The sequence below is a fragment of the Amblyraja radiata genome, chromosome 33 (assembly GCF_010909765.2).
Source record: "Amblyraja radiata isolate CabotCenter1 chromosome 33, sAmbRad1.1.pri, whole genome shotgun sequence".
Classification (NCBI taxonomy): Eukaryota; Metazoa; Chordata; class Chondrichthyes; order Rajiformes; family Rajidae; genus Amblyraja; species Amblyraja radiata.
Window position 1 is genome coordinate 28,983,315 of NC_045988.1, and position 18,584 is coordinate 29,001,898.

The following is an 18,584-nucleotide window of genomic DNA, read 5'->3' on the forward strand; positions in this document are numbered from 1 at the left end:
CTGCATTTATCAAAAATTACTAATAATTGAAAACAGGGTGTTTTTGCCATCTTCAAACTATTTATCTCTTCATCTTCAATGGACAGCCTGCGAACAAAGCTTAACACTGTATCTTGGTACAGGTGACGTAATAAACCAATACCAAGATGGTTGTTTATCCAGTTGTCTCCAAGATTTCAATTTTAACCAAAAGTCACGAGTCCAAAATGTCAAGGTTATCCAAAAGATCAAAAGAGCAGCATTATTGGCATACCAAAAATGACTGTAATTATCACAACACACACATCCAAACAGACATGCACTATACCTTTGTTTTTCATGCAATGGATTGGTTAATTGCGTAGTACGGGCTAATAAATAAAGTTTGCTCATTTCATTAAGCTATTGATCTGAACAATTTCATTGGTGTTGGTCATATTTTGATACTAGCTACAATTATAATGCTTTGCTAATTTTGCATCTGTTTAGCTGTAGAAGATTTTATAACTAACCTGCTGCTGGCAACTACTATGGTTGTTAATTTTGCCAGTGGATTTATTAATAGAAATTGCTGTGTGTTGACCGAGCAATAGCAGTTCTCTTTATTTTCACTTCCAGAATACCTTTCAAGCTCTCAGATTCAACTAGCACTGTCCATTTATAGTTCCTCGTTGGCTTCTGAACTGATCTATGGTTTTTAAGACAAATACGATGTACTACTGCTCGCAAATATGAGAAAGCAAAACGTCAGAAACAGCAGGTTTAGTTTTGTAATGTTGAGATTGTTTCCGGGTAATGGCAAGTTTCCTGTGAACTGTTTGTAACGTAAAACTGAGTTCCTAGAAGGCAGGAAATACTTGCAATCCTGCAGCTGCTGGTAAATCCATCCTGCTGATTTCCTGAACCTTCGTTCGTATGTACGGGTGTGCATAAGTTGTGCACCTGCAACTTGGGAGAAACTTGTTATCAGTTTAAGCTTCAGGGTTCGGTTCTTTTGCTCAAATTGAGCGGATGCGTCAGCATTCCAAATTTAAACATGAAGATGAATATGTTGTGCATCTCCGGCTCCTCTCACTGAAATTCTCTGTTTCCTTGGAAGTGTCTGGAGATCTGAACTATGCTGAGGAATGTGCGACGGAAGGTTAACATGTGTACAGGTGTTACACAGTAAAGCGGCCTTTTCACGGGGCGACTTGACGCAAGAGTTAACCGGAGTTTAACATCGTGGGAACCTCGTGCGATAACAGTACGGCATTCGTGGACCACCGTGGACCACCGTAGCGCTAACGGCAGGTAGTCGTGTAACTTGGTCACTCGGGAGAAAATTCAAGAAAGTTTGAATTTCTCCAAGATTGACTTGTACACTTGTGGTTGAGTATTGCAACATTATATGAACGTAGTGGCCAGTGCGATATCCGTAATAACTCTTGCGGGTACCGTAGGAACTCCTGCGAACGGTGAACCCGGAAGCTGGACAGAGGGGACAGAAGGTGAGTAAAAATGATCTTCTGTGGGATTGAATTTAAAAAATAAATAAAAATAAAGATTTGCAACCGCATATGGACACCAACTTATTCATGAGTTATGTTAATGAGATTCAAGAAAATAACTATAATCTTTAAAAGGGACTTTAAAAGGGACTTTACTGAAAGGTTACGCATTTTTATGGTGCGTGAGAAATTTTTCACATGTACTTCTTTGAGAGATACAGGTCGGAGTCCTCAGGTCCAGGGGTCCGGAACGCTACCAATCAATGTTGTACAGAGACCCGTGTAAGGAGTGAACTGCACATGCTGGTTTAAACCGAAGACAGACACAAAAAGCTGGAGTAACTCAGCGAGTCAAGCAGCATCTCTGGAGAAAAAAAGCTGATGTTTCGGGACGAGACACATCTTCAGACTCAATTCCGATTAGGCTGTCTGAAGAAGGGCTCCGATTCGAATTGTCACCTATTCTTTTTCTCCAGAGATGCTGCCTGACCCGCTGACTTACTCCAGCTTTTTATGTTTTTCTTCCCAGATCTGACTTACCTGCTGAGTTACACCAACATTTTGTGTCCTTCTGTGCGTATTAACCAGCATTAACCAGCGTCTGCAGTTCCTTTAGACATTACCTAACTTCAGATTTTAGAGATATAGCGCGTGGGAACTCCTGCGAACGGTAAACCCGGAAGCTGGACAGAGGGGACAGAAGGTGAGTAAAAATATCGACAAGGGAACATGTGTCCTTCGAGGACGTCCCACCTAATTGTCATTGTTGGATAATCTTTTTAACAGGAACACTTGCAGAGATGGCTCCCAGAAAATCTCAAAGAAAGGGGGTAAAGCGTGTCAGAGATGTTTTTGCCATGTTGCGCTATTCAGTTTCTATATTGTTTCAGTTTCTATATCTATATTGTTGCTCTATTCAGTTTCCCAGGGGGTCGGGACGGGACTGGAGTTGGGAGGGAAAGGTGGGGGAGTCGAGGGAGAGGAGGGGGAGACAGATGGGGGTGTCTTCATTTACTGGCGGCGGGTGTCTGTCACTGAAACAGGCAGGTGAGATTTCACATCCACCTTGTGTGTGCCTCTCTCTCTCTCTCTCCCTCCCTCTTACACAAGCTGAGAGACTCTGCCTCTGTGAGTGCACGTCTCTTTCTCCCCCTCTCCCACACACAGTAAGACCGAGGTACTGTGCTCAGTCCATCTGTGTCTCCCACATACACAGTAAAATATGTCTCCAAATGATCCAATTCAACCAAGGGAGGATATATATAGTGTGTGAAAAAAAAAGTTACACCATTTGTGTCACGTGTAATTCACGATGTTCATTCAAGATTTAACGCGAAGCTCGGGAAACGGACAAGTCACTCGCACAAATAACAGAAATGCCGAGTACCGTGGGAACTCTTTATCTACCCCCGTTATATCGTGCGAGACTCGTGCTGGACCACGACCTCTTCACTCTGGTGACATTTTGCGTCAACTCGCCCCGTGAAAAGGCCCCATAAAGGGCCTGTCCCACCAGCATGCGATAGCATGCGTCTAGCGCGACCAAACGTGGTGGCTTGAGGCGTACGGCCTCGCGGGGGCCGTTCCCACTTTGATCGGCAGAGGCGTATGGAGTTGTGTGGGGCTGGTCCCGATAGAGGGCTCCAAAAATCTTGCACTGTCCGAAAATCCCGCGCGACAAAGGCCTGTCGGCCCGCAGCCGCATTGAGGCCGTACGCAGCGCCTCGACGGCGTACGCAGCGTCTTGACGGCGTACGCCTAGCGCGTGGCGTTGCGCGATGACGTCACCGCCCGGCGTGCCGTTGCGTGATGAAGGCACCGTCCGACGCCGTGCGACGTCCAAATTCAGTCGGCCCGCCTCCTGCTCAGCTGATTGGTGAGTATGATGTCGGGACCAGCCCCGCACAACTCCATACGCCTCCGTGGTTCGAATGGGGACCGGCCCCGCGAGGCCGTCGCCCCAAGCGACCACGTTTGGTCGCACTAGACGCATGTAATCATAGAAACATAGAAAATAGGTGCAAGAGTAGGCCATTCGGCCCTTCGAGCCTGCACCGCCATTCAATATGATCATGGCTGATCATCCAACTCAGTATCCTGTACCTGCCCTCTCTCCATACCCCCTGATCCCTTTAGCCACAAGGGCCACATCTAACTCCCTCTTAAATATAGCCAATGAACTGGCCTCAACTATCTTCTGTGGTAGGGAGTTCCAGAGATTCACCACTCTGTGTGAAAAATGTTTTTCTCATCTCGGTCCTAAAGGATTTCCCCTTTATCCTTAAACTGTGACCCCTTGTCCTGGACTTCCCCAACATCGGGAACAATCTTCCTGCATCTAGCCTGTCCAACCCCTTAAGAATTTTGTAAGTTTCTATAAGATCCCCCCTCAATCTTCTAAATTCTAGCGAGTACAAGCCGAGTCTATGCGGTCTTTCTTCATATGAAAGTCCTGACATCCCAGGAATCGCATGCTGGTGGGACAGGCCCTTAAAGCTCTTTGGTACTGGGCTGGCTGACATTCTAGACTATTAAATGTTATTCCTGTTAATACCACAAAATACATTTAATTTGATTTATTTTTAATATTGTTCAGTATAATGCAATTTCTGGTGCATCTTATAAAATGAAGGGGAATATGGGAAACGGTGTTCCGATGGGTTTAACAAGAGTGCAGGAAACATCACCTGCTCAGCCAGGTATTGAATCATTGGGATTTCTGAATATTTGGTCAATGGATTATCAGAGTTTTGCAATAATTGAAGAGGTGGTAATGTGCGTGTTAATTTTCAAGGTCAGTTTCTTGTCACATGTACCAATTAAGGTACAGTAAAATTTGAGTTGCCATTTTGTACTCGAGGTTACTAGTTATTCACATATTAGATTTATATTGTTTTGGAACAGCTGTCAGAGCCAGAGTCTAATGGGGCTTTTTCACGGGGCGAGTTGACGCAAGATGTCACCAGAGTGAAGTGGTCGTGGTCCAGCACGAGTTTCGCACGATATAACGGGGGGTAGATAAAGAGTTCCCACGATACTCGGCATTTCTGTTATTTGTGCGAGTGACTTGTCAGTCTCCCGAGCTTTCCCGTTAATCTTGAATGAACATCGTGAGCTGTAGTGTTGTTAATCACGTGGCACAAATTATGTTACTTTGTTTTCACACACTATATTGGTTTTTTTCACACACTATATTCCTCCCTTGGTTGAATTGGCTCATTTGGAGACATGCCTATACTGAGTATTTTCGAGTACAGGATGGTGGTTATTTTCATTGACGCGCTGTATGCAGCAGCCCACTATGTGCATTGAGAACGCTTGCGTGAAGGCAGAAGGGTGAGATTAATTAAAAAGAGAATTAAGAGGAAGTCTCACTGGGTGAAGCCCATCTTTCAACGGAGACCTCAATTTGGACAATATGATCAGCTGCTTAAAGTGCTGTGCGAAGAGGATAAAAGTGCATTCACAAACTTTGTCAGAATTTCACCCGAGCTCTTTAATGAGCTGAAGAATAATCTGTTTTTTTTTAGACAAATGTTGTTTGGTGTGATGCACCTTCTCTCAATATGTGCAAGAAGTCGTCTTTTTATTTTGTCAAATAGGAATAAAGACTTTGTCTCACATTGACCGTGATGGTTGTCTTATTTTATTATCTACTGAGAGGTGAAACTTTCAAACGTCAGTAGACAGACAATAAATAGTAGCAATCGAGCCATAAATGGTATATACATGGTGAAGGGAACAACGCTGTGTGCAAGATAATGTTTAAAATCATGCGAGGAATCGATCGGGTAGATGCACAGTCTCTTGCCCAGAGTAGGCGAATCGAGGACCAGATTACATAGGTTTAAGGTGAAGGGGAAATTATTTAATATGGATCTGATTAAATACTGTCAGTAGTAAACCCGATCAAAAACAACATCAGGACGTCTATTAAACACCAGAGATCCCAGTAAACACCCAGCCGAGACTTATTACAGGTCTAGTGGAAAGACACAAAGCGCTGGAGCAACTCAGCGGGTCAGGCAGCATCGCTAGACAACATGGATAGATGATGTTTCGGGTCGGGACTCTTCTTCAGCGCTGAGTTACTCCCGCATATTGTGTCTTTCCAATGCAGATTAGCGTCTGCGATTCTTTGCTCCTGCATTACGGGGTCTATCTCGATTCCCGATAAAGTCTAAAACCCATCCTCCAGAGTTCTCAGCCCAGGGCGCCCATAAACAAGCCCTTAACTCCGCACTGGGGACAGAGGCTGAGAGGTGTACAAAACCATGAGACGAACAGGCAGGGAAATAGACAGAGTCCAGGGTAATATATGTCCTTTGCCCACAGAGGGGATTCGAGGACCAGAGGGCATAGGTTCAAGGTGAGGGGGGAAGATCTAATAGGAATCTGAGTGAGGGGTAACATTTTCGCACAAAGTGTGGTGGGTGTATGGAACAAGCTGCCAGAGGAGGTAGTTGAGGCTGGGTCCATCCCTACATTTAAGAAACATTTAGACAGGTACATGGATAAGACAGGTTGGGAGGGATATGGACCAGACGCAGGCAGATGGGACTAGTTTCGATGGGACATTTTGGCCGGTATGGGCAAGTTGAGCCGAAGGGCCGGTTTCCACACTGTAACTCGATAAAGCAAGTGAGTATACGATCTAAGGGGGGAAGATGGTCCGAGGGTCTCGAATGAGGTAGGTAGTAGTTCAGGAATGCTCTGTGGTTGGTGTTAGGATGGTTCAGTTACATAAGTGCTCAAATGTAGGCACCGTTTTCGCAGTGGAAGCTCCGAGACTGTGCAGCGGGCGATTGTCGTGTTGGCTGGGACTCCTGTTATCCAAGCACGGGATTGACCTCAGTCTGAAGAAGGCTCTCGACCCGAAACGCCACCCGTTCCTTCTCTCCAGATTTGCTGCCTGTCCGGCTGAGTTGCTCCAAGCAACTGGTGTCTATCTTCAAAGGACTGACCACCGGGCTGGATGTCGGGGCTGGCGTGTTGCGTTTCACAGACCGAACTGTCCAATTAATGGTAACAGATGGGCACTGAGGGAAGTACCCCCCCCCCTCTCTGTTTATCTGCCCTTTCTTTAACGTTTGTGCCTCTATGCAAGTATCTCGCGAGCCATCCCAGACTGCCCATTTCTGCTCCCCCTCGTCTTTAATAACTACATTTCCCTAACAATTACTATCTTTGTTAGTTATAGGAGCAAAATTAGGCCATTCGGTCCATTAAGTCCACTCCGCCATTCAATCGCGGCTGATCTATCTCTCCCTCTCAACCACATTCTCTTGCCTTCTCCCCATAACCTCCTGACAGCCGCACTAATCAGGAATGTATCTATCTCTGCCCCTATTCTTCACCCTTTTGACAGTAGTTTTGTTTTATTGGAGACGCGGGAGACAGCGGATGCTGGAATACTGAGCAAAACACGAAATGCTGGAGGAACTCGTGCATTTGTGTTTAAGAAGGAACTGCAGATGCTGGAAAATCGAAGGTACACAATAATGCTGGAGAAACTCAGCGGGTGCAGCAGCATCTATGGAGCGAAGGAAGTAGGCAACGTTTCGAGCCGAAACGTTGCCTATTTCCTTCGTTCCATAGATGCTGCTGCACCCACTGAGTTTCTCCGGCATTTGTGTGTGTGGGTGGGAGTAGGGGGGAGGGGGGGTGGGGGAGAGAGATAAGGCAGCCTGAAGAAAGGGTCGCATGTCCATTTCCCTCCGTAGATGCTGCCTGGCCCGCGGAGTTCCTACAGTCTTAGAAACTGCTTTAGACAAAAAGAGACACAAACTGCTGGAGTAAAATAGCTCAGCAAGTGAGGTACCTGAACACTCAACAATGAAAAAGAATGAAAATGTGATTATTTCACCTCCCTTCAACTATTTTGTTTCAGCATGAGAGGGATTATAACATTAGAGACATTCATCTTGTAGTGATGTGTTAATGAAGAATTGCAGACATCAATCTGATAGTAAAAAATATATTTATTTAACAATGAGGTAAAACAAGCACTGACAATCAAACTGCTCAGTTACTCACCGTTCGCAGGAGTTCCCACGGTATCCGCAAGAGTTATTACGGATATCGCACGGATATCGCACTGGCCACTATGTTCATACAATGTTGCAATGCTCAACCACAAGTGTACAAGTCACTCTTGGAGAAATTCAAACTTTCTTGAATTTTCTCCCGAGTGACCAAGTTACACGACTACCTGCCGTTAGCGCCACGGTGGTCCACGAATGTCGTACTGTTATCGCACGAGGTTCCCACGATGTTAAACTCTGGTTCACTCTTGCGTCAAGTCGCCCCGTGAAAAAGCCACTTAAGGATATCTGGATGTTATTTTTCCTTAATCTGCTTTGCAATTTAATGGCATTCAGCCAGTAGTGATAGTTGAACTTAAATAAGAGAATGAATTTTAAAGAATAGTTTAGCAATGGTTCACAATTAACTCTGACAATAAAACATGGAAACAACAGTAGGCCATTTGTTCTGCAAAACACAATGTGCTGGAGGAACTCAGCAGGTCAATGAACAGGTGATGTTTTGCTTCTGGTCCCTTCTTCAGATTGATGGGATTGGGACTTTTCTTTGAACCTGTCTTGTTTTGTTAAATTGTGTTAAGCTGCATCTCAATCTAATTTAGACCTATATTTTAGCAGAATATTTAAATTATAAATTGGATCCAAGGTTTATGTAGAATCCTGCTCCAGATTTTAAGACTATTTTCCTGAACTGCTGTCCAAAATGTTGCCCTCTACTTTATCCTTTTAAGAATTCTAGAAATGATCAAATTGTTCGTTAACGCTCAGTGCAGGAAATACAAACCCAGTTTACATAATTCTCATGATAACATAACGCTTGAAGGATCGAACCCGGCTCTCTGGCGCTGAAAACTCAGTAAGGCATCAACTCTACCGCTGCGCCAACGTGTCGCCCTAAAGTCTGGTAATGTGCTGGTCAATATGTGACAATTCCACCCAAGGCCTCTTGAAAATGCTCTCCCCAGAACAGAAGATGCATAGTGCTTTAAACTAGGTCTATTGCAAAACCTGTCTGCTTTATATTCTGGTCGTTTTGTTGCAAAGGCTTGTTACAAGGGAACAGGTTCAAGGAGCTGGCAGTAGAACAGAAAAAAGCTCACTCGTCTGTTTAGTTGCAAATCAGATTTATTGGCAAGAGAGAGAACAAAAACAATATTTGTCTGGGTATGCGCAGGGCCTGTTTTACAGCAGCACACCTTCCTCTCTCTGCCTCCGTCCGCGGTGTTGATCGCGCCCCAGCCCGTCAGTGAACCCCTCTCGTACAAGAAATAACTCCTGGCTTACCTTTATACCGGCAGGAGTCTGCCGTTGAAAATAACTGCCTTTAAGTCCTGGCCAATAACGCCGCTTCCAAATTCAAACTGCAACCAATGGTAGGGGCGAGCGAGCCCCCCTTTGGAAACAAAGTGCTATTGGCCACAGACTTGGCGTGCAAGGCAACACACACAGCGCTACCAGCTTGGCGCGTAAAGTTTTAAACAAAGTGCTGTTGACTGCAGCGCTATCAGCCATTGAACATAGTGCTACCGGCCACAGCGCTATGAGGCTTTATACATAGCGCTACCGGCCACAGCAGTATCAGCCATGGATTGTTTTACAATTTTACATAGGAATATTTCACCTCAAATCAGCCTTTGACTCAAATCATCTTAGTGTGATCCCTCGTATTTCGCTGTCCTCAAACATTTGTTGTAATTGCATCGTTCTGCTCCATGACATACAGGCCATGATCCTCACTGATGGATCCACGAAAGACCCAATCCCACTGTACACAGTGATTAAGCAAGACTGTTATCGCTCCAACGTTTCCCTCCAATACTGCTTACCTTTTTGTGTTCCCAACTGTATCCAATCTATAGATGAAAACGCTTACATTTTTGCCTCCACTCCAGAGCCACAATTAGTCCTATCTCAGTCATCAATCTCTGGGATGCAGATGATAAAGTAATAATGCTTTCAAACCTGCTGTTGATTCTTGTGCCAGATCTTGTATCTGCTACTGCTACATGGCAGCTGCTTCTGACGATTAGGTTCTATGAACCTTCCCCTTTGCTCTGTCTATTGTACTTGAGTTTTACTTGATTGTATTTATGTATTGTGGGAGGCGGCCGGGCTCTGGAAATATGGCCCGGCTGGAGCCAGCGGATCCGTTTCCATAGCTGCCTTCTGAGGCTGACTTGTGTAGGAAGGAACTGCAGATACTGGTTTAAACCGAAGATAGACAAAAAGCAGGAGTAACTCAGCGGGACAGGCAGCTTCACTGGAGAGAAGGAATGGGTGACGTTCCAGCTCGAGACCATTCTTCAGAGGCCGACTTTGCAGGTCGTTATCTCAATCCCCTGATGGAGGCGGACCATTCCGGTACCGTTCGGCCCCTCTGAGAGGCCCGACAGCCGTGCCAGCCCACCACATTTTTGGTAGATTAGGCAAATCTTGGGTTGGCATGGGTCAACACCGGCATTCCTGCCAGGAAAGTGGCTCCTCGACCCCGCAGGCGGCCACCAGTCCCACCCTCATTGGGACTTCCGAGGACAACTTGTTAACCGGTGCCCGGGCTACCCGTCCAAGAAATACAATTTTTGCCATAAATTTAATTTGCATTTAACATTTGGTTATTGTTTTTAGTTTTTCGCAGTCCATGGAGCTTTAGAGAAACGGGAGGGTCTTTAGTAGGTCAGAGGTATATGGTATCATTATTGCTTGAGCTCGGTTGGCCTGGCAAAACAATAATCTGGCAAGGTTCTGGAACCAAGGGTGCTGGAAAAACAGTGGTGGACCTGTAATAGACTGGTGCCTGCGTATTGTGCTCATTACATTGACAGCATAAGGGATACATTATTGTCTTCCTCTCCCCGGTCAACGTCCCCAGCATCAAGAATGATCAAGTTTTCATAGTTCCAATATGTGAGTCACATAACTATATGCCTGAATCTGGACTCCTAAAACTCATGTTACTTGACTCCTAAGCCATTGAGTTTTTTTCAACAAGAGCACATGGTGACCAAGCAAAGTGCATAGAGCAATCCAAATAGCCATATTCCATGCCTATCAACCTTAACTAGCTGTACCACTGGCCGAACCTCTTAATCCCACATTAGATTCATTATTCCCCTCAGAACCCACAGAGAGACCTAGAGAAACTCATCCCCTTAATGACAGCAGATTCTCATCACTTGTCTTGGAGGTACAAATGTTAACAGTGACTTTTTTGCTGACTATTTGTACTTGACACTGAATTTTCATGATCTGCAGACATGAACCCCTTGATCTCTCCTGTTGCTGCTCTTTCACTATCCAGATAATACTTGGTTCCTGTGTTGAAATAATTTGCCACATTTTCAACAATGACATTCATTATTGATAAGTGCAGTTCTTTGGTTCTTTTCTAAAGCAGAGGAAATAAAAAGAGGGAAAATAGGATTCCTTACTGTTGAATGATCAGTGAGTAATGTGAGAAAATGGTGTGTTGCTGCAGAGTGGAATCAGTGGACAGTCGTACTCTGGGTGGCAGTGAAAACCTAACACATTAACTTGCAATTTTTAACTGGACTGGAATGTACGCACAATGTAGCCAAAATCTAAGTTTATTTAACATAATCATAACATGACTCCCAGGAGGAATAAACACAAGGCTGTCTTTGAATCACTTCCTCTGCACTTCCGAGCACTTGGTCCAACCACTTGTTGTGGGATATAAAATCTTGCATGCTTGCATCTGCCTGCATTTAATTGGCAACGAAAAGTTGGCTCTGAGGGAAGATCTTGCTTAAGCATTTCCCTTGCACAAATGTGTGCGGAGGTCTTTACTTTTGTTACAGCATTGATTTTAATCAGCATGATCCTGCCAAACTTAGGTTTTTGTAAAAATCTGCTGTCACTTTTGCCTGATACTTCCTCAAGAGAATGCTTATTGGTTGCTGGTTTTACCAAAACAATGCCAAATTCTATAATGCGGTTATAATATAATTGATGAATTAAGGAACACTGTTACACGGGGCAAATTTGTTAGAATGCATTTTTGATTGCGTACAGGTGAACCTCTTAAAATTTACATAAATTTAACATGCAGTGAAAGCCTTTTATGAAAAAAAAGTCTTAAAAATACCTCTATAACCTCTCCACCATTGTCACTTAGGAATATGGTTGTATGTCTGTATTATGTTTTCTGTCCAATTTTATTCCAGGCCTCGTATCCTACCTGGCATCAATGATTGGACTTCAGAAGTACTTAGTTGGATAAAATGAGCTTTAGGATGATGTATTATGTAAAATGGTTTGCTGGTAGATTTAGTCCTTTGGTCACCCTACTTTATCACCTACTGCTGTCACCATCACCATAAATTGCCTACCTTCAGATTATTGTATATGCAGTTTTTGTTGAGAATTCAGCTGATGAATCTCTGGATTTTAATTTGCACAAACTTTTCATATCCTTAACTTTGCATAACCTTTTGTGAAGAACATTGATTGTTTGAACCGGTCTGGACATGTGACTATACCAGTAGAATAGGATGCATCTTAAATGTTTACTGAAACGGCAACAGCATCCCAGAGTCTTAGTCCAATGAGCCCATCAACCATATCCATGCAAGTCATCAAATACTCATGCAATGAAATGTAATTTTCTGCCGCTTTTGCCATGGTGTTTTTAAGTTCTCATCTATCTAAATATTATGAAAACCATGTGTATTCAATCTCTCAGTTATATATTCAATATTTCAACCCATTTTCTTGGTGTAAGAAATTCTTCCTCGGACCCTTCTAATTCTCTTACTGCTTACATGAAACATGCGGCCTCTGGTTGTAGACCTGCTAATGGGAACAGTTTTCTCTGCTCCTCCTCATTTTACATATCTCAATCAGATCCCCCTTGAACCTGCTTTGCTTCAAAGATAATTAGCTCGGCTTATCCAGTCTTTCCTTTATAGATGAAACACTCCATCGTAAGCAACATCCTTGTGAAGTTCCTCTGCATCCACTCCACTGCAACCACTTTCTTCCCATAGCGTGGCAACCAGAATTATACACAGTCGTCCAGTTTTCACCTAACCATTGCTTTATATGGTCATGCTAATCTTAACACATCAAAGCAATAAAAGGTAAAGAGTGAAAAAGCGTCCCCACAATCATTTGGGGACATTCCTGAATTGAAATAGCTGACCCACGGACGAGTCAGATCACAGCATAAATAATCACATGGAATGATTGGATAAACTTGGGTTGAAGATATTTAAAGTCATCAGGATTCTTGACAAGGGTGATGGAGAGAAACTGTTCCTAATAGTAGAAGTCAAGAATTAAATTGAATGAAAACTATTAACAAAAGTGACTGGGGGATGGATGTTCATATGGTCTGGGATACACTATCAGGAATGGATGCAGATTCAATAGTTGAAAAGGGAGCTTGAAGGATATTTGAAATAACTTGTCTAAGAAAGAACTGCAGATGCTGGAAAAATCGAAGGTAGACAAATGCTGGAGAAACTCAGCAGGTGAGGCAGCATCTATGGAGAGAAGGAATAGGCGAGGTTTCTGGTCGAGACCCTTCTTCAGACTGATGTCGGGGAGAGGAGGGAAAAAGAAATGAAGAGGCGGAGACAGTAGGCTTTGTGGGAGAGCTGGAGTGGGGAAGGAGGGAGAAAGCAAGGGCTATCTAAAGTTAGAGAAGTCATTGTTCATTTCACTGGGGTGTAAACTACTTAAGCGAAATATGAGGTGCTGTTCCTCTAATTTGCATTGGGCCTCACTCTGGCAATGGGAGGAGGCACAGGACAGAAAGGTCAGGTTGGGAATGGGAGTGGGAGTTCAAGTCCTAATCTGAGGAAAGACATTCTTGCCATAGAGGGAGTACAGAGAAGGTTCACCAGACTGATTCCTGGGATGTCAGGACTTTCATATGAAGAAAGACTGGATAGACTCGGTTTGTACTCGCTAGAATTTAGAAGATTGAGGGGGGATCTTATAGAAACGTACAAAATTCTTAAGGTGTTGGACAGGCTAGATGCAGGAAGATTGTTCCCGATGTTGGGGAAGTCCAGAACAAGGGGTCACAGTTTAAGGATAAAGGGGAAATCTTTTAGGACCGAGATGAGGAAAACTTTTTTCACACAGAGAGTGGTGAATCTGTGGAATTCTCTCCCGCAGAAGGTAGTTGAGGCCAGTTCATTGGCTATATTTAAGAGGGAGTTAGATGTGGCCCTTGTGGCTAAAGGGATCAGGGGGTATGGAGAGTAGGCAGGTACAGGATACTGAGTTGGATGATCAGCCATGATCATATTGAATGGCGGTGCAGGCTCGAAGGGCCGAATGGCCTACTCCTGCACCTATTTTCTATGTTTCTATGTTTCTATAAGTGCTGAGCAACCGGGAGTTCAGGTTGGTTAGTACGAACTGAGCGCAGGTGTTGGGCGAAGCGATCACCGAGCCTGCACTTGGTCTCGCAGATGTAGAGAAATTGATATTCTTGTATTCACTGGAGTTTAGAAGGATGAGGGGGATCTTATAGAAACATATAAAATTATAAAAGGACTGGACAAGCTAGATGCAGGAAAAATGTTCCCAATGTTGGGCGAGTCCAGAACCAGGGGCCACAGTCTTAGAATAAAGGGGAGGTCATTTAAGACTGAGGTGAGAAAAAAAGTTTTCACCCAAAGTGTTGTGAATTTATGGAATTCCCTGCCACAGAGGGCAGTGGAGGCCAAATCACTGGATGGATTTAAGAGAGAGAGAGAGATAGAGCTCTTGGGGCTTGTGGAGTCGAGGGATATGGGGAGAAGGCAGGCACGGGTTATTGATAAGGGACGATCAGCCATGATCACAATGAATGGTGGTGCTGGCTGGAAGGGCCGAATGGCCTCCTCTTGCACCTATTTTTTATGTTTCTATACCTGGAACAGCGGATGCAGTAGATGAGGTTGGAGGAGGTGCAGGTGAACCTGGAAAGACTGATTGGGTCCTTGTTTCGCAATTCCATAATAACTGTGCCCAATTATCCTATTAATTTCTGTTCACTTTTAATCAGGTTCCCATCTGTAGATTCTAGCAGGTTTTTTCCGTCTCATTTCCTAAATAGTTAGGCTTTGTTTTCTATTTGTAGTTCACGTGAGCTATTTAAAGATCTAGGAAATTGTGAAAGATTAAAATCACGGTCAGCTTCTCTTGAAAGCATGGAGTGTGTGCCATCTGCTTTTGGAGATTCCTTTTTGGTCATATTTTCTTTTTACTATTTCTTCACGGTCATTACATTTATTTATGTTCTGTACATTAATTACTTGGTTCCTGTGTTGAAATAATTTGCCACATCTGCTTTGTACTATTTAGGCAGATTAAAATTATTTGTTTATTGTTTCCTTATCCCCTTTAATTTACCCAGTCTCTGGTGAAAAGATGACTGGGAGAAGTTTACTCATTCCAGATTTATGATAATCTTTTGCTAAATCCTCACATTCACTTATTTTGACAACATTATAAAGGCTTTAATCAGCCACTGGTAGGTGTTAACCTTGGTTGGATCTTGTTTCCTATGGGTTTTAAATTAATCGGGGATATATAAATTGTGAACACCTATAGGCTGACCCGGCGCACAGAGAAGTTGACAGTTCTTGAAACATTAGGCGTGCAATATTTTATTCAAAATATGCTGAATACCTCCTTTGAATATAAGGGATTTTGTAACTTCATGTTCTGCACATTCTAGTACTAAGACGGTTTGCAGTTTTTAAGCTATAAATAGAGAATAACTTGAGACTTGCTGTTCAACAATATGAACTGGTATGTTTTTGCTACTTGCAGTTAAGTGGCACAGGTCATTTTCATGGGTGCCTTTAGAACAATTGTTACTAGGAAACATCTCATGCACTGAGATAGGTAAATCTTGGAGTTGTGGTTCAGAATATGTGGTGTATTAGATAGATTTTATCTGTTCTCAATCAATTTTGATAACCCATACTTTTGTTCTGCCTGAGGCCAGTTTTCCTGAGTCTATTTGGAAGCCATCCATCTATTTTAGTATACATTGTATTTAAGTATACATAAGTATTGTATCCAGCAACCCGAAGCAACTTATAAAAATAATGTGATTTTAAAGTTACATTTTGGGAAGTTTAATCAGTACAGATCCACCACTGATTTTCGGTCAACTGATGGTTCGGCACTTCCTTTAATCTGGACAAAATTACGAGAGTGCACTTGAAATCCCCCCCCTGAAAATTCCCTTGAAAATCTGGCGCCCAGTAGACCAGATGAGATGGCTGATCTCAACCTCATCGGAACATCTGCGGCCAATCGGCTCCCCGGCGGCCTGGATTGACCGTTACGGTATTATTCGACGACTCCTGGAGGCCGTGACCTCGGTTGGTCCGACAAATTCAGCAAGGTTCTGGAACCAATGATGATAGACGTATACGTGAATTATTATAATATGCCACTATCTATGATATTGACATCTTATGCATCTCTTCTTCGACAAAGAATTGTTCAAACTTTGCGCTTAACATAAAAAATTTAGTTGTTTGAAATGTCACGTCTGGCAGTTGTACCAGATGTGACGTACTTGTGCTGATGATGAGATATGTGAGCATAGAACTGATGAACTGAGCTTTATAATCCAATTCCATTTCTGGCATTGGTTATTGATTGCTGGCTCTTCAATGTGTCACAGGTGTGCACACTTTGGACCATGTGGCTTATGCAGAGTGCATATATCAGGGTTTGGCAAGGCAGAGACTGGAAGATAGTCAGCATAACTTTGTACGGGAAAATCCTGTTTTACTAATTTAATTGTTTTTCTTTTTAAGGTGCCCAAGAGATTGAAGGTAGGGTGGTAGATGTTGTCTATGTGGACTTCAGTTGGGCATTTGACATGTTAGGTTATGTTAGGTTAGTCCATAAGGTTAAGTACATGGAATCCAAGGCAACCTGGGAAATTGGATCTAAAATTGGCAGGTGATAGGAGGCGCAGTGGTGATGATTGATGGATGCATTTCTGTTTGGAGGACTGTGATCTGGAGATTGGTTCTGGGACTTTTATTTGTGATATGTATTAATGGATGTTAATAGAGGAGGTATCTTTGAAGATAGCATGAAAATTGATGTTGTGGGATAGCAGGGAAAATTATCTCAGACTGATAATTTTTGTGCATCAAATATAAATTGTAACATCTTGTTGCAGATCTCCAAAACACTGGTAGCCATGCTATAGGATGCACTTGTGTTGGATACAGAGGAAAGTGACCAGGTGTTGTTTGGATTGGAGGACTTTAACTAAAGAAAAAGTGGCAGGGCTCACTTCCCCTCAAGTGTAGAAGGCTGATGAGTGATCTGATCGAGGTATATCTGTAAGATTATGAGAGACTTGAATAGGGTAGATAGTCAGAATCATTTTTCTGTTAGGGATGCCAAAAACAAGAGGTAGTATAGGTTAAGGTGAGACTGAGGTGCTTTAAGGAGTATCTAAGAGGCGCTTTTTGAACATAGAAGTTAATATTTGGAATGTGCTGGCAGAGAAGGAAATGGAGGCAGATATAATCACTTCATTTCAAGCACACATAGACAAGGACTTGAATAGGCAAAGCATAAAAGGATAAAGATCTAATGCGGGCAAATAAGATTAATCAGGGTAGGCAAAATAGTTGGCATGGATTAGTTGGCTGTTTCTGAGCTGCTTGGATCATTGACTCAATGGGAGTTTGTCACAGAGGATTTAGATGGTTCTTTCAGCACTGTAGGGTGTATAGATCATATATCCTTGAGGATAGACACAAAAAGCTGGAGTAACTCGGCGGGACAGGCAGCATCTCTGGAGAGAAGGAATGGGTGACGTTTCGGGTCGAGACCCTTCTTGATATATCTGGATGAAGACAATACTATTTTCATGGATGATAGATAACTCTTGTTTGTGTAATTGGGGTTTAGTGTGTTGCGATCATAATTGCTTTATGTAGTCCTCCCTTACATACACATTATCAAATACTATTTTTTTTGTCGCTGTTTCACTGAATTATGTATATATAATTCTGAATCATATTCGGGTTATTGGGCAGTACCTGCACATACGATATTCAGAACTCCCGTCAATCGAACTAAGGTGGAAATTTGAACATATTGGGTGATTTTTTTTAAATTGGAACTCCTTTGGGGACTCTTGGGGAAGCTCTCATTGAGTGTATGCAGTGACTGAAGTTACTTTATATTGAGCGATAAACATTCTGCAAGTTATAACATCTTCAAAAAGAAAAGGCTTAGGTATATGGAAACTTGCAGCTCAAATTTTGGACATTTCTAATAATTTACCTTTAAACTTGGTCATAACCTTTTTTCAATATTGTTTTGATTTAGAATGTTCTGATTATTGCAGTATTTATGTTCACATAGTCAGGTTGTATTTGTAGTGCCTTGATCGTTTAGTTCCTGTTTTCAGGCTCAGTCAGTTGCTAATCATTTCCTTAGTCAGTGGCCTGAAGGTTACATTTCCCTCAAAGTTCAATTGTGTGATTAGAATTTGAGGAAACTCTCTAGATGTATCCTCAAACCAGTTCCTCCATTTTGTGCCAAATCCTGATGTTTCAGGCCAGGGCTTCCTGTTATTCAACAAGTAGCTGCCATAACTTAGTGAGCGCACCATCGCTGTAATTTAGAAAACAATAGGTTCATACTCTAAAGATATTTGAACACATGATGTTGACCAATACTTCAGTATCCTACCCACGGGATGTTTAAGTGAAGACCCTTTTGGCCTCTACTGGGTCCCAAAGCATTATTTGACTTTTATAGAGGACTATTTGGGAATTGTGAAGGAAAATTCACTCAATGGAGGTTGTGTAATTGTGTAATCTTTTTTAAAGTATTTGAAAGTCTGGTTCATTGAAACTTTCTTGCAATGAAATTCTGTTTATAGTCTCCTTCTCCATTCCCCAAAATATATCTCAATATTCAAAAATAGCTTAAAGCAATATTTTTGCTTTGATAACCCTTAAATTTCTGCTAGTAGGTGTAAATCAAAACCTCTGTGCAGAACTTCACCTGTCTTCCAGTGAGAAACTGTGATACATGGATTTTCTACAGTAGATTTTAG

The 18,584-nt window shown here is 42.8% G+C and overlaps 1 protein-coding gene across 4 annotated transcripts in view; it reads left to right on the forward strand.

Moving 5' to 3' along the window:
* Positions 1-18,584, forward strand: part of arhgap32 (Rho GTPase activating protein 32) — a 539,690-nt gene that overhangs the window by 77,945 nt on the left and 443,161 nt on the right. The window lies entirely within an intron of this gene.